Below are 17,407 nucleotides of genomic sequence, written 5' to 3' on the forward strand. Positions count from 1 at the left end.
GGGGAAATGAGGAAGAATTGCATTCAGGCTAATAAAATTGGCTGGATGAATACCGGTGCTGCTGGACAAAAAGCTGTTAACATGCTGATCTGCCTCCACCTGCTGCGAGTCACGCTCATACCTATTCCTGCCTCCTCTGTTCTGGGTGGCGGACGACGGTACGGGGCTCTGACGCCGCAGCAGCCTTTGTTCATGTAGCACAATGTTCCCCTCGTTATCAACTACATGATGGGATTTCCAAACACCAGGCTCTGCCTCTCATTTCCAAAGAGAGCAGGCAGGTTTCATTACCATCAACATGGTTACCTGCTGAATGGAGCGCTGGTATTCACCAGACAAAGCAGCCCACAGAAACACAACCGCACAGAAACAGTCCGCCTATATCCCTGAATCTGCTCTGCATCCACAATGGCCCCCTCTACCTCACTACATATAGTTACACACCATACATTACCACATACAGGCCAAACCTTCCTTCGCTTTGTCTCTTATTCAAAATGGATGACTACATTCCATATAGCAGGGATCATATTCAACTATATGAAAAATGGATATATCTCTGGGCATGTGGCCCAGTGGTCACAAAGAGGAAGGTGTGCGTTTGCATCTTCAGAGAGTCCAGTGGATGAATAAGTGATAGAGAGACGCCAAGCACAATGGAGGAGAGGATGGATTGACACCTTGGCTGGTATTGAGGAGGGGGTATCACTGGTGCCCAGGTCAACCCACAAATACTTCCCCCTCACTCTCAGCCCGCGTATGAATGAATCATTAAATAAGCGCATGGTTTATTCAGAACGCTCTTTGAATAATGTATACATTTATCACGGTCCGTAAAAACAAGCATGAATAGAACTAATAAACTCAGCAAAAAAAGAAACATCCCTTTTTCAGGACCCTGTCTTTCAAAGATAATTAGTCAAAATCCAAATAACTTCACAGATCTTCATTGTAAATGGTTTAAACACTGTTTCCCATGCTTGTACAATGAACCATAAACAACCAATGAACATGCACCTGTGGAACGGTCGTTAAGACACTAACATCTTACAGACGGTAGACAATTAAGGTCACAGTTATGAAAACTTAGGACACTAAAGAGGCCTTTCTACTGACTCTGTAAAACACCAAAAGAAAGATGCCCAGGCTCCCTGCTCTTCTGTGTGAACGTGCCTTAGGCATGCTGCAAGGAGCCATGAGGACTGCAGATGTGGCCAGGGCAATAAATTGCCATGTCCGTACTGTGAGACGCCTAAGACAGCACTACAGGGAGACAGGACGGACAGCTGATCGTCCTCGCAGTGGCAGACCACGTGTAACAACACCTGCACAGGATCGGTACATCCGAACATCACACCTGCAGGACAGGTACAGGATGGCAACAACAACTGCCCGAGTTACACCAGGAATGCACAATCCCTCCATCAGTGCTCAGACTGTCCGCAATAGGCTGAGAGAGGCTGGACTGAGGTCTTGTAGGCCTGTTGTTAGGCATGTCCTCACTAGACATCACCTGCAACAACGTCACCTATGGGCACAAACCCACCGTCGCTGGACCAGACAGGACTGGCAAAAGGTGCTCTTCACTGACGAGTTGCAGTTTTGTCTCACCAGGGGTGATGGTTGGATTTGCGTTTATCGTTGAAGGAATGAGCGTTACACCGAGGTCTGTTCTCTGGAGCGGGATCGATTTGGAGGTGGAGGGTCCGTCATGGTCTGGGGTGGTGTGTCACGGCATCATCGGACTGAGCTTGTTGTCATTGCAGGCAATCTCAGGGAAGACATCCTCCTCCCTCATGTGGTTACCCTTCCTGCAGGCTCATCCTGACATGACCCTCCAACATGACAATGCCACCAGCCATACTACTCGTTCTGTGTGTGATTTCCTGCAAGGCAGGAATGTCAGTGTTCTGCCATGGCCAACGAAGAGCCCTGACCTCAATCCCATTGAGCACGTCTGGGATGTGTTGGATCGGAGGGTGAGGGCTAGGGCCATTCCCCACAGAAATGTCCGGGAACTTGCAGGTGCCTTGGTGGAAGAGTGGGGTAACATCTCACAACAAGAACTGTAGTCCAGTACTTAATGCAGCTGGTGGCCACACCAGATACTGACTGTTGCTTTTGATTTTGATCCCCCTTTGTTCAGGGACACATTATTCCATTTCTGTTAGTCACATGTCTATGGAACTTGTTCAGTTTATGTCTCTGTTGTTGAATCTTGTTTTGTTCATCCAAATATTTACACATGTTAAGTTTGCTGAATATAAACTCAGTTGACAGTGAGAGGATGTTTCTTTTTTAGCTGAGTTTACTTTATGGCTCTTAATTTGGTGGAGGGTGGGGGGTAAAAGGGGACTCTGGCTAATGTTGTGAGGGTTGAGAGATGGTGGATTGGAATTCCATATTTTATCCCAACTCCCACTGAGACACGCTCGGAGAGTGGGGTCATAGCCAGGGTCTGCCATTATCAACGATCTACCCTGGATTAATTAGGGTTAAGTGCCTTGCTCAAGAGCACATCGACAGATTTTCCACCTTTTCGGTTCGACCTTTGTGTCACTCACACATGAAAAAATTCTACAGTTTACTATAGAATACTACAGTACTTACTGTAGAATTCTATAGTAAACTGTAGTATACTGTATAATACTATACTTCACACTGTATGTAAAGTTTGATAATGTACTATAGAATGCTTACTACAGTATTTAAATTATAGTTAACTGTAAATACTACAGTATACTTTAGTCTGACTTTAGTCCGCAAAAACACTACAGTGAATACTACAGTAAAGTCTGCAAAACACTACAGTGAATACTATAGTATTTAAACCATAGTATAGTATACTACCGTCTTTTTTATGTGAGCTGGCCCAACGATGGAGGGTTGTGAGATAGGCAGAAACTTCAGCTTGAGAGCAGGTATCACTGCCTGTGATAACAGACAGTTACTCTGCAGTTGATACCATAACCAATCACTGTGGTTTGGAAAGATGGTTGTCTTGAGATGATTCTAACCAATGCTAAGAGAAAACAAGGCCTGCCCTCATGAAAAAAGACTACAGTTTACTATAGAATACTACAGTACTTAATATAGAATTATGTATTAAACTGTAGTATATTGTATAATACTATTCTACACACTGTAGAATACTTTGATCATGTGTAGTACTTACTATAACATGTTGTATTATACTGTAGAACACCATAGTAAATACTACAGTGTACTAGACCATAAAAAAACCATTAAATACTACAGTAATGTTCGCAAAAACACTACAATCTGCAAAAGCACTACAGTAAATACTACAGTAATGTCCGTAAAAACACTACAGTAAATACTACAGTAATGTCTGTAAAAATACTCCAAAAACATTACAGTCCACAAACAAACTACAGAAATTACTATAGTATATTATACAGTATTACATTTGCATATACCCTGCCCATTCCTCACCCCTGTATCCCAATTTGTGCCACCCATAAGTGAAAAACCTACATGCTAAGTATAGCCCATATATTGTGTTCCCTACAGGTTATAGAAATGAGCAGAAGCTCTAAATTGTCCATTCAGACCTCAGTCCAACCTACCTACCTACTTTTCTACCGACCTACAGGTTATGGAAGATTTGCTCTGAGTATTTTGTCCAGTAGGTTTCCTCAAGGACAACAACCCCACTGCTATAGTATGCCAAAGATAATAAAACAAAAACACCACAGTAAATACTTCAGTCATGTCTGCAAAATCACTACAGTAAATATAACAGTATACTACAGTCTGCAAAAACACTACAGTAAATATAACAGTATACTACAGTCTGCAAAATCACTACAGTAAATATAACAGTATACTACAGTCTGCAAAAACACTACAGTAAATATAACAGTATACTACAGTCTGCAAAAACACTACAGTAAATATAACAGTATACTACAGTCTGCAAAATCACTACAGTAAATATAACAGTATACTACAGTCTGCAAAAACACTAGAGTGAATACAACAGTATACTACAGTTTACAAAAACACTAAAGTAATCACTATAGTATATAATACAGTTTTTTCTTACTATAGTATTTATACTACAGTAAACTGTAAATACTAAACTATATTACAGTTATGTCCGCAAAACTACAATAAACACTACAGTGAATACTACAGAAAAGTTTAAAAAAACGCTACAGAGAATACTATAGTATTTAACCAATGGATAGTATAGTATTTTTTAATCTGGTTGTTTGGAGAACCTGACATGAGCCTATAACTGTGTTGTTTGCTGCAGTTGGTCCTCAGTGATTCTAAAGATACTAAAGTGTAACCATTTCAGAGTTTCTAAAGAATACTATTTGTCAGAGCCGAATACTATTGTGCCCAATGGAAGCAAACTGTACCAAAGCACTTCAGCCAAGCTTGAATACTGCCAAATGATTTTCACAGAACGCAGCCATCGGAGGTCGACATTTCTCCACACGTTTAGTGTTGCTAATGGCTGGAAGTGATTGTGTGTCTTATTGCTATGTACACAAACTTAATATCCTATTGATCCCCCTGAGCTTCTGCTGAGCTGAGAAAATGCTAATTGGCAATTGGCTGCACACCCTTTCCCGTCTTTAATTCCAATTACGTTTCTGAGGGCCTTGGAAAACATGGATTTCTGGTGTGTGTGTGTGGGGGGGAGTGGGGGGGGGGATGCGTAAACATAAAGCATTATTCTGTTTTTAAAAGCAAAGAAAAAAAAGATAGTTCCCTATTTTTCTCTCTTTGCCCTTCACAGAGACAAATGGCTTTGCCATTCAGGAGTCTCGGCGGAACAGCCGGGGCGTTTCTTGTAAATGTGAGTGCTTGCGTTTCACCAGGCCCTGCGCTTACTTGGGTGTGAAATTCCATCAGTTATGAATTCCACCTTGGCCTCGACCCGACACGACGTGGCTCCTGATGCAAAACAATGGAACAGTGCCCATATAGTGCCGTGGGCGAGCACAGGAGTGCTCCATTCAGAGAGGACTTTACAGAGTAAACCTAGCATGCACACAAAGCCCCTCCACATTAAAACCAACAGTCTTGAAACAGACTCCAACAGACACCACACAACACAAATCCGTGTGGGGTTAGAAAATAATGCTCTGGTAGACATATATATTTTATGCTAATTTGCCCTTGCACTTCATCAGTGCAATTTCTACCAGGCTTGCAGCTTAGCGAAGATCTACAGTTTATCTTAGTGCAGTGTATGGAGAGTGCATAGGGTCCCTGCTGCCTCCTCAGCCCAAGCACTCCCCTGCAACTCTGTCTGTCTGCCTCTGCCTCTGCCCAGCCGAGCCGAGCGTTCAGCCAAACAGCCCCACAGGTTCCAGCCCCCATGCGCACAACAAAGCACACAGCTGCAGTGGCACAGTCTTGCCTGCAGGTGCCGCTAAAGATCAGCAGGGGGCTCTGTAATCCCAACAAATCCAAATACACAGAAAGACACAAGTCTAGGGGGGAGTGAAATAAAACCTTTTAACACAAGACAAATATATGCTGTAGAGCAGGGAACATCAAAACAATTCAACCCCGAGACAATTTTTTCTTAAGCGGGTGGTCGAGGGACCGGGAACATCATTACAAATAAATTGTAGACTGCAAATTTCCCACAAGCCCAAACAGACATAATGTTTGACTAAAACATAATAATTTCAAACCTTGCTTACATTTGTGTACAATCACATGTTTCTTTATTACGCGTGGGAATACTTGGGAAAAGATTTCTTAAATTAAAATCACTTGGACCTGGTATCCTGGTGTATGTCCTTTTTGGGGGGAGGGGCTTATGTCGAGGCAAACTCACAGTTTTTTGCTCACTTTATTTTTGCTAAGCATTGGAAAGACAGTCTGATGCAGTTGAAGTCTACAGTTTACATACACTTAGATTGGAGTCATTAAAGCCCGTTTTCAACCACTCCACAAATGTCTTGTTGACAAACTATAGTTTCGGCAAGTCGGTTAGGAAATCTACTTTGTGCATGACACAAGTCATTTTTCCAACAATTGTTTACAGACAGATTATTTCACTTATAATTCACTGTATTACAATTCCAGTGGGTCAGAAGTTTACATATACTAAGTTGACTGTGCCTTTAAACAGCTTGGAAAATTCCAGAAAATGATGTCATGGCTTTAGAAGCTTCTGATAGGCTAATTGACATCATTTGAGTCAACTGGAGGTGTACCTTTTAAAAATGTATTTTACAATCCAATCAGTTAAGGACAAATTCTTATTTTCAATGACAGCCTAGGAACAGTGGTTAACTGCCTTGTTCAGGGGAAGAACGACAGATTTGTACCTTGACAGCTCAGGGATTCTATCTTGCAACCTTTCGGTTACTAGTCCAATGCTCTAATCAGTAGGCTACCCTAACTGTGGATGTATTTCAAGGCCTACCTTCAAACTCAGTGCCTCTTTGCTTGACATCATGGGAAAATCAAAACAAATCAGCCAAGACCTCAGAAAAAAATTGTAAACGTCCACAAGTCTGGTCCATCCTTGGGAGCAATTTACAAATGCCTGAAGGTACCACGGTCATCTGTACAAACAATAATGCGCAAGTATAAACACCATGGAACCACGCAGCCGTCATACCGCTCAGGAAGGAGATGCTTTCTGTCTCCTAGAGAGGAACGTACTTTGGTGCGAAAAGTGCAAATCAATCCCAGAATAACAGCAAAGGACCTTGTGAATATGCTGGAGGAAACAGGTACAAAAGTATCTATATCCACAGTAGAACGAGTCCATATTGACATAACCTGAAAGGCCGCTCAGCAAGGAAGAAGCCACTGCTCCAAAACCGCCATAAAAAATCCAGACTACGGTTTGTAACTGCACATGGGGACAAAGATCGTACCAGATCCTCTGGTCTGATGAAACAAATATATAACTGTTCGACCATAATGACCATCATTATGTTTGGAGGAGAAAAGGGGAGGCTTGCAAGCCGAAGAACACGATCCCAACCGTGAAGCACGGGGGTGGCAGCATCATGTTGTGGGTGTGCTTTGCTGCAGGGGGGACTGATGCACTTCACAAAATAGATGGCATCATGAGGTAGGATATATTGAAGAATATATTGAAGCAACATCTCAAGACATCAGTCAGGAAGTTGAAGCTTGGTTGCAAATGGGTCTTCCAAATGGACAATGACCCCAAGCATACTTCCAAAGTTGTGGCAAAATGGCTTAAGGACAACAAAGTCAAGGTATTGGAGTGGCCATCACAAAGCCCTGACCTCAATCCTATAGAACATTTGTGGGCAGAACTGAAAAAGTGTGCGCGAGCAAGGAGGCATACAAACCTGACTCAGTTACACCAGTTCTGTCAGGAGGAATTGGCCAACATTCCCCCATCTTATTGTGGGAATCTTGTGGAAGGCTAGCCGAAACGTTTGACCCAAGTTAAGCAATTTAAAGGCAATGCTACAAAATACTAATTGAATGTATGTAAACCTCGGACCCACTGGGAATGTGATGAAAGAAATATAAGCTGAAATAAATCATTCTCTCTACTATTATTCTGACATTTCACATTCTTAAAATAAAGTGGTGTACATGTGTATGTCATGTATATTATCCAGGCTTATACACTGACATCTGCAACTACTGAAACACATTCTCAGAGACAGGATAAGGAATCAAAATAAAGCCACCACAGAGGACAAAGTCAATGTAAAACTACACTTGTCATAGTTAAACAGATACAGTCAGCCTTGAAAAACATACTTGTTTTAGTTTAAAACCTCTTGGATAGCTAGTCTTTACAAATGCCCCCCCCCCCTCCTTAGTGCTGTATAAGCAGAGTGGAGGGGTGATAAGAGGTAAGCTTTGAGAATGTACCTTGCTGAGCAGGTCTACCTTTAATGAACCTCTTAACACTCCCATCATCACAGACCTCAATGGGCCTGTCACAGCACTGCAGATAAGGAGGGGACTTACATTAGGAAAGTCACGAGTCAGGGTGGATAATAAGTGAGTGTAAAAGGGAGAGAGAGTGTGTGTGTGTGTGTGTGTGTGTGTGTGTGTGTGTGTGTGTGTGTGTGTGTGTGTGTGTGTGTGTGTGTGTGTGTGTGTGTGTGTGTGTGTGTGTGTGTGTGTGTGTGTGTGTGTGTGTGTGTGTGTGTGTGTGTGTGTGTAGAAGAAAAAGGGAGGGAGGGAAATGTATGCCCACACCTTAGCATCAAACTGCTCTCTCAGCATATTTTTCACCTGAGAAAGTCAAATACGCCACATGTCATTTTACAATCAGGTCGGATAAATATGTAAATTGTATCGAAGAAGAAAAGTGTCTTTGACAAACAACCTAAATGTTATGGAATTTGAAGGTCACTCCAATTGTGCATTTCAGCTTTTTTTGCTACAGCTTCAACCTTCTAATTCAAGTAGATAAGACTTGAAAGGCAGAGGAGGCCAGTGGGAAGAGCTATAGGAGGACAAGCTGCTCATTGTAATGGCTGGAACGGAATTTATTGAACGGAGTCAAACATGTGGATTCCATATGTTTGATCCATTTATTCCATTCCAGCCATTACAAAACCTGGACCCGTACAAATCAGCTGGTCTTGACAATCTGGACCCTCTATTTCTGAAACTATCCGCCGCCATTGTCACAACCCCTATTACCAGCCTGTTCAACCTCTCTTTCATATCGTCTGAGATCCCCAAGGATTGGAAAGCTGCCGCAGTCATCCCCCTCTTCAAAGGGGGAGACACCCTGGACCCAAACTGTTACAGACCTATATCCATCCTGCCCTGCCTATCTAAGGTCTTCGAAAGCCAAGTCAACAAACAGGTCATTGACCATCTCGAATCCCACCGTACCTTCTCCGCTGTGCAATCTGGTTTCCGAGCCGGTCACGGGTGCACCTCAGCCACACTCAAGGTACTAAACGATATCATAACCGCCATCGATAAAAGACAGTACTGTGCAGCCGTCTTCATCGACCTTGCCAAGGCTTTCGACTCTGTCAATCACCATATTCTTATCGGCAGACTCTGTAGCCTCGGTTTTTCTGATGACTGCCTTGCCTGGTTCACCAACTACTTTGCAGGCAGAGTTCAGTGTGTCAAATCGGAGGGTATGCTGTCCGGTCCTCTGGCAGTCTCTATGGGGGTGCCACAGGGTTCAATTCAATGATGTTGCTCTTGCTGCGGGCAATTGCCTGATCCACCTCTACGCAGACGACACCATTCTGTAAACTTCCGGCCCGTCCTTGGACACTGTGCTATCTAACCTCCAAACGAGCTTCAATGCCATACGCTAGTAAAACCAAATGCATGCTTTTCAACCGTTCGCTGCCTGCACCCGCACGCCCGACTAGCATCACCACCCTGGATGGTTCCGACCTAGAATATGTGGACATCTATAAGTACCTAGGTGTCTGGCTAGACTGTAAACTCTCCTTCCAGACTCATATCAAACATCTCCAATCTAAAATCAAATCTAGAATCGGCTTTCTATTCCGCAACAAAGCCTCCTTCACTCATGCCGCCAAACTTACCCTAGTAAAACTGACTATCCTACCGATCCTCGACTTCGGCGATGTCATCTACAAAATGGCTTCCAATACTCTACTCAGCAAACTGGATGCAGTTTATCACAGTGCCATCCGTTTTGTTACTAAAGCACCTTATACCACCCACCACTGCGACCTGTATGCTCTAGTCAGCTGGCCCTCGCTAAATATTCGTCGCCAGACCCACTGGCTCCAGGTCATCTACAAGTCCATGCTAGGTAAAGCTCCGCCTTATCTCAGTTCACTGGTCACGATGGCAACACCCACCCATAGCACGCGCTCCAGCAGGTGTATCTCACTGATCATCCCTAAAGCCAACACCTCATTTGGCCGCCTTTTGTTCCAGTTCTCTGCTGCCTGTGACTGGAAAGAATTACAAAAATCGCTGAAGTTGGAGACTTTTATCTCCCTCACCAACTTCAAACATCTGCTATCTGAGCAGCTAACCGATCGCTGCAGCTGTACATGGTCTATCTGTAAATAGCCCACCCAATTTTACCTACCTCTTCCCCATACTGTTTATGTTTATTTACTTTTCTGCTCTTTTGCACCTGTACATGACCATCTGATCATTTAACTCCAGTGTTAATCTGCAAAATTGTAATTATTCGCCTACCTCCTCATTTCTTTTGCACATAATGTATATAGACTCTCTATTTTTTCTTTTTTCTACTGTGTTATTGACTTGTTAATTGTTTACTCCATGTGTAACTCTGTGTTGTTGTCTGTTCACACTGCTATGCTTTACCTTGGCCAGGTCGCAGTTGCAAATGAGAACTTGTTCTCAACTAGCCTACCTGGTTAAATAAAGGTGAAAAAAACAAAAAAACAAAAAACACTATGAGCTCTTCCTATAGCCGAGGTTGTTGTTTTCCTCAGGTGGATTCATGGGATGTCACATTCTGCATAGATGACAGCTTTTTTATTGGATACTACTGTCATCTATTCAGTATTCATGTACTTTATACGTGTCTGTTACAGAGGTATTTCTTTTACAGGTGTTATTCTAGACACTACGTGGAAAATATATTTTGAGTTGGAGTTTAACTATCTCATCAAGACAATGCCATGATGCATTTTCCTTACTTGGTCGTGTATTATTAAAGGCCCAGTGCAGTCAAAAGTATGTTTTTTTCTGTGTTTTGTAGCATATTGTACAACAGCTGATGAAACTGTGTTATTTTCAGATAATTGCTGGTTGAAAATACAATCTACACAGGACCTTCTAAAGTAAGTTACTTTGTTACCCAGAAATTATTTTATATATATTTTTTTAAACAGCTGCATTGGACCTTTAACTCAAGTAATTAATGGTTCATGTAAAACACAGAGACCAATAAAACCAGTGAACAGAAGGATTAGCAGAAGGGTTGACTGAGTTCTATGGGACTGTGAGTGGGTGAGATGATGCCACAGTCACACTGCCCCTAGGTGAGCTCTGTGAGGAGAGACCAATGCTGCCACCAATCTGTTGTCCGAAGACTTCAATAACCCAGTGCAGCCCCCAGCCCCTACCAAATCCATACTCCCTCTGAACGCACTGAGCCTTTTACTCTGTAATACATTTACTTCACAGGTATAAACACGACAAGCTCGCCAGTTTGCGCGTCATATTCGGGGACATGCGGTAGCTATAATTGTCACTCATGTAAAATTTATACAGGGCCTTGGAATAAAATGCAGACAGTTGTTCTAACCAGTTGACTGAGCCCGAACAACCATCAGAGCCCCCCTCTCTGCCCCCCTGCCACCCTCTGCTCCTCAAGGACACACAGAGAGAGAGGAAGAGAGAGGGCTTTAAAAGCAATGGAGCTTCATGGCACTGTTTTCTTCCTTCAGAAAAGGTCAGGCCATGACAGGATATAAGACTGTGGGAGCACAAAGCCTCTGGTCTCTCTCAGATTTATTCAGCTCATCTTATTTTGGAGAGGCATGTTGGTGCCAAGGCCTCCTCATACACTCATTAAACCAGCCGCTGTCCCTTCACACTACAGGCCACACATATCCACATATCCACTAGCGGATAGATACCCCTGCCCCCACAACATCCCTACAGTCACAGACCGACAACAGATCATAACATCATAACAATCATAACAAATCTAGATTCCACCCAATGCCAACTCCCTCTCTAACTGCTACAAAATGAAAATGCAAATCAGATAGCCGCAGACTTACAGTGCCTTGCGAAAGTATTCGGCCCCCTTGAACTTTGCGACCTTTTGCCACATTTCAGGCTTCAAACATAAAGATATAAAACTGTATTTTTTTGTGAAGAATCAACAACAAGTGGGACACAATCATGAAGTGGAACGACATTTATTGGATATTTCAAACTTTTTTAACAAATCAAAAACAGAAAAATTGGGCGTGCAAAATTATTCAGCCCCCTTAAGTTAATACTTTGTAGCGCCACCTTTTGCTGCGATTACAGCTGTAAGTCGCTTGGGGTATGTCTCTATCAGTTTTGCACATCGAGAGACTGACATTCTTTCCCATTCCTCCTTGCAAAACAGCTCGAGCTCAGTGAGGTTGGATGGAGAGCATTTGTGAACAGCAGTTTTCAGTTCTTTCCACAGATTCTCGATTGGATTCAGGTCTGGACTTTGACTTGGCCATTCTAACACCTGGATATGTTTATTTTTGAACCATTACATTGTCGAATTTGCTTTATGTTTTGGATCATTGTCTTGTTGGAAGACAAATCTCCGTCCCAGTCTCAGGTCTTTTGCAGACTCCATCAGGTTTTCTTCCAGAATGGTCCTGTATTTGGCTCCATCCATCTTCCCATCAATTTTAACCATCTTCCCTGTCCCTGCTGAAGAAAAGCAGGCCCAAACCATGATGCTGCCACCACCATGTTTGACAGTGGGGATGGTGTGTTCAGGGTGATGAGCTGTGTTGCTTTTACGCCAAACATAACGTTTTGCATTGTTGCCAAAAGGTTCAATTTTGGTTTCATCTGACCAGAGCACCTTCTTCCACATGTTTGGTGTGTCTCCCAGGTGGCTTGTGGCAAACTTTAAACGACACTTTTTATGGATATCTTTAAGAAATGGCTTTCTTCTTGCCACTCTTCCATAAAGGCCAGATTTGTGCAATATATGACTGATTGTTGTCCTATGGACAGAGTCTCCCACCTCAGCTGTAGATCTCTGCAGTTCATTCAGAGTGATCATGGGTCTCTTGGCTGCATCTCTGATCAGTCTTCTCCTTGTATGAGCTGAAAGTTTAGAGGGACGGCCAGGTCTTGGTAGATTTGCAGTGGTCTGATACTCCTTCCATTTCAATATTATCGCTTGCACAGGGCTCCTTGGGATGTTTAAAGCTTGGGAAATCTTTTTGTATCCAAATCCGGCTTTAAACTTCTTCACAACAGTATCTCGGACCTGCCTGGTGTGTTCCTTGTTCTTCATGATGCTCTCTGCGCTTTTAACGGACCTCTGAGACTATCACAGTGCAGGTGCATTTATACGGAGACTTGATTACACACAGGTGGATTGTATTTATCATCATTAGTCATTTAGGTCAACATTGGATCATTCACAGATCCTCACTGAACTTCTGGAGAGAGTTTGCTGCACTGAAAGTAAAGGGGCCGAATAATTTTGCACGCCCAATTTTTCAGTTTTTGATTTGTTAAAAAAGTTTGAAATATCCAATAAATGTCGTTCCACTTCATGATTGTGTACCACTTGTTGTTGATTCTTCACAAAAAAAGACAGTTTTATATCTTTATGTTTGAAGCCTGAAATGTGGCAAAAGGTCGCAAAGTTCAAGGGGGCCGAATACTTTCGCAAGGCACTGTATATTCAAGGATATTCTAGTACCAGGCAGAGGTAACAGAGGACAGTATGACGTGCAATGCTGACGTTGGTCGAAGGTGTGGATTGACCACTGAGAGGAAAGAGGAGCCACAGGGGTCAACTCACTATTCTGTCTGAAACACAGCTCCCCTGACCATCACTATAGAGCTGATAAGAGGACAGCTGAAGTGGGCCATCAGTGATGGAGACTTCATGGTGAGCCTGAAAAGAGGATTAGAATGGCAGGTGTGACACATATCAGAATCACGGCGAGAGAGAAACCCTGGATAACATAGCATGTAAATATAACCCGGCCTCTCAAGTGGAGATGAAGCCTACAGGATAAAAGCACTGAGCGCTGTGTGATTACTGATTACAGATCTATTTGCTGCAATCAAGGCCCTTATGCCTTGTCCCTGTGAAATAGAGAGATTTCTCCACTTCAAGGGCAAGAGTGATGACAATTGAGGTCATGGGCGATTGGAAGTGACAGCTCCATGGCAGGGGCTAAGGACTGAGGGTGGGGTGGGGACTTTCTCTTTAATGAGACGCTATCACACATTTCCTGGCTCAAGGACTCCTAATTATGCAAATGGTGAGAGCCCAACCTGAGATATGGCCCCACAGCAATAATTGACCATGTAAGCCTGCAGTTCCTTTGTGTTCTTTTCCAACAGATCTGTGCAGGCGTTAGCCGAGGTCAGCTTAGCTAGGGCACCTCCATAAGGTTCCTCTCTCATGTAAAACAATGGACTGTGTTTTCCCAGGCAAACAACCCACTCCATTTTATCATAACACCTTCAAAAGCAACTCCACATGTCTCTTAGAGCACCATATGACCACAAATGTATAGAGAACTGTAGATATTTTGACACAGAGAACAGTATGGACACTCTTACCATAAAGGTAAAACATACGGGGTGGCAGGACGCTCAGAGGTTAGAGAGGCACGCCAGCAACCGGAGGGTTGTCAGTTTGAATCCTAGGTCCAATGGGTTGGCAACTGGAAGCCTTGCCGTTGTATGTTTTTGACCGACACAAAAATGTCAGCCCCAGCAACTCTCCCAAAAAATGTGTCTTTCAGAGGGGTTGGGTTGAAGCAGAAGTCACATTTCGGCTGGACCTTGCATGTAATTGACCAAAAAAGTGATCTTAATGTTAATTAATAAGAAATAGAGGGACAACTCTGTCAAGCGCAAAGCCCTTTTGCTGTATTGGATATATTGTGCAAACTCAGAAGAGAAGCCTGCTTTCCATTAAAAAACAACATCCTCCGCAACACGTGAAACAAGAGAGGCTTTTAGGACACTCCTGACCTGTAAAACAACTTACCAAAATCTAAAATGGACCCTTACCTCAACCAAACCCATAACCCTAACCTAATATTAACCAATTCTAAAATTAAATAGTGTTTTGCAGGCCAGGAGGGTCTGTATAACCTTTTCCAAGTGAAACAGACCTGAAGGAGAGTTGTCAATGTGAGAAACATGGAGGTGACTCTTGAAGAAATTTGGCTTGTCACCTAAAACCCTCACAAACTTTTACAGATGCACAATTGAGAGCATCCTGTTGGGCTGTATCACCACCTGGTACAGCAACTGCACCGCCCACAACCGCAAGGCTCTCCAGAGGGTTGGACTAGTAACCGAAAGGTTGCAGGTTTGAATCCCTGAGCTGAAAAGTTACAAATCTGTCGTTCTGCCCCTGAACAGGCAGTTAACCTACTGTTCCTAGGCCGTCATTGAAAATAAGAATTTGTTCTTAACTGACTTGCCTAGTAAAATAAAGGTTAACACAAAAAAAATGGGTGGTGCGGTCTGCACAATGCATCACCGGGGGAAAACTACCTACCAAACTCCAGGACACCTACAGCATGTCGATGTCACAGGAAAGACATAAAGATCATTAAGGACAGCCACCTGAGCCACTGCCTGTTCACCCTGCTACCATCCAGAAGGTGAGGTCAGTACAGGTGCATCAAAGCTGAGACCGAGAGACTGAAAAAACTACTTCTATCTCAAGGCCATCAGACTGTTAAACAGCCATCACTAACACAGAGAGGATGCTGCCTACTATACATACAGACTTGAAATCATTGTCCACTTTAATAAATGGAACAATAGTCACTTTAATAACGTTTTACATATCTTGCATTACTCATCTCACATGTATATACTGTATTTTATACTATCTATTGCATCTTGCCTATGTCACTCTGTCATTGCTCATCCATATATTTATATGTATATATTCTTATTCCATTACATAGATTTGTGTGTATTTGGAGAACAGAAATTTTAGGTTATAACATTCTATAACTTACATTTAGCAAGAGTAATTAGGGTTAAGTGCCTTGTTCAAGGGCACATCGATATATATTTTTTCCTCACCTAGTCGGCTTGGGGATTCGGACCAGTGACCTTTCGATTGCTGTTCCAAGGCTACCTACCACTCTATTAATGTTATGTTATGAATGTTTTTAATGTTAAGGAAATATAAAGGTAATTTGGAAGCTTTTGAATAACTTTCTTAACTGAATGTTTCAATAAGACGTTTAATAACAATGCAAGCTTAGTTTGAGTTAACTATTTTGAACTCCATGCACAAATATGACACTTATTTGTTTTCGGTATCAATCATTAAACACATTTATTTTGTATTGTGACAAGGTGTCAATGAGATTCAAATCTATTATTTTCTGTTCTCTATCCATGGAATTTTTCCACTGCGCCACCAGGAGGGAGCTAACATGGCAAAAAATATGTTTTACTTATACAAGCACTCATTAAGATCAGTTGTGGACAATTAGTGGGCGCAGCCAACACACCTGAACACACTTAACAAGATAGATAGAGTTTTGTTGACGCTGAGAGTGGAATGTACATGTTTTGAAATAACATTCTTAGACCGTTTTCTGAACATTGCAAAAGTTTTCTTGTGGGTTTTATGGAAAGTTGTATTAATATTCTGAGAATGTTCTCAAAGTTATGTGCTAGCTGGGTCACTTCCAACAACAACACAGGAGCTTTTCACTGCTATTGTTCTTTATTCACAGTGATTGGATCCAGAGACAGACAACACTGTACATAAACCCAGCCCGTTTCTCTGAATCGGAACTTGAAAATATCTAATAAAATCACATTTGATTTGTCACACACTTGAATATGGTGTCAGCAAAATTGATGATGGTGTTGGAGTTGTGAGTGGCCCCGCAGCCATGGGTGAACAAAGAGTACAGAAGGGGACTTAGCATGCACCCTTGAGGGTCAGCGTGGCTGAGGTGTTTTTGCCTACCCACACCACTAGAGACGGCCCGTCAGGAAGTCCAGGATACAGTTGCAGAGAGAGGTGTTCAGTCCTAGAGTCCCTAGCTTGGTGATGAGCTTGGAGCGGACTATGGTGTTGAACACTGAGCTGTAGTCTATGAACAGTATGCTCACATAGTTATTTCCCCTCTTTTCCAGGTGGGAGAGGGCAGTGTGAAGTGCAATTGAGATTGCATCATCTGTGAAATGCAGTAGGTCATTGGTGTTTTCTGTAGATGCCAATGGGGCCTTGAGATAGAGCTACATGTATTTTGACATTGTTGCTGTTCATGAGAGACCAGAGGTTATATTTGGACATGAACCAACCCCTTCTGAATCTTGGACTTTCAACAAAGTGGAGAGAGAAAGGCTGGGGAGAGGAACTATATTATTAGTTCCTCTCCCCAGAGTTCAAAATAATTTTTGAGAGCAACAAAGTCCAGACGCTGAGCCCCGAACTGCATCCCGCTTTATTACTCTGTTACAGCTCTGAGGTTTAATTTCTCTCATCTTTTCTCCCACTGCGTATTGAGATCACTGACACTCAATTTACAGCCTCGCTCGCTCGCTGTCAATCTCTATCTCATACTCTAAAAATATATCACGCGTTCCCCCTGCTTTCGGCCCGGGGCTTCAATTGTGGATGGCAAACTATTTTCTTGAGAGCCCTGCGTTTTCCTCTGCCAAGTCTCGCTTGTCTGTCTGTGGGATATTGATTAAGCAGTGTGAGTGGAGTAGTCGTCTTGCCTTCTTC

General features: G+C 42.8%; 1 protein-coding gene across 1 annotated transcript in view; it reads right to left on the reverse strand.

The window, feature by feature from the left end:
* Positions 1-17,407, reverse strand: part of LOC109897490 (cytosolic carboxypeptidase 6) — a 469,989-nt gene that overhangs the window by 39,106 nt on the left and 413,476 nt on the right. The window lies entirely within an intron of this gene.

The sequence above is a fragment of the Oncorhynchus kisutch genome, linkage group LG10 (genome assembly GCF_002021735.2).
Source record: "Oncorhynchus kisutch isolate 150728-3 linkage group LG10, Okis_V2, whole genome shotgun sequence".
NCBI classification, from domain to species: domain Eukaryota; kingdom Metazoa; phylum Chordata; class Actinopteri; order Salmoniformes; family Salmonidae; genus Oncorhynchus; species Oncorhynchus kisutch.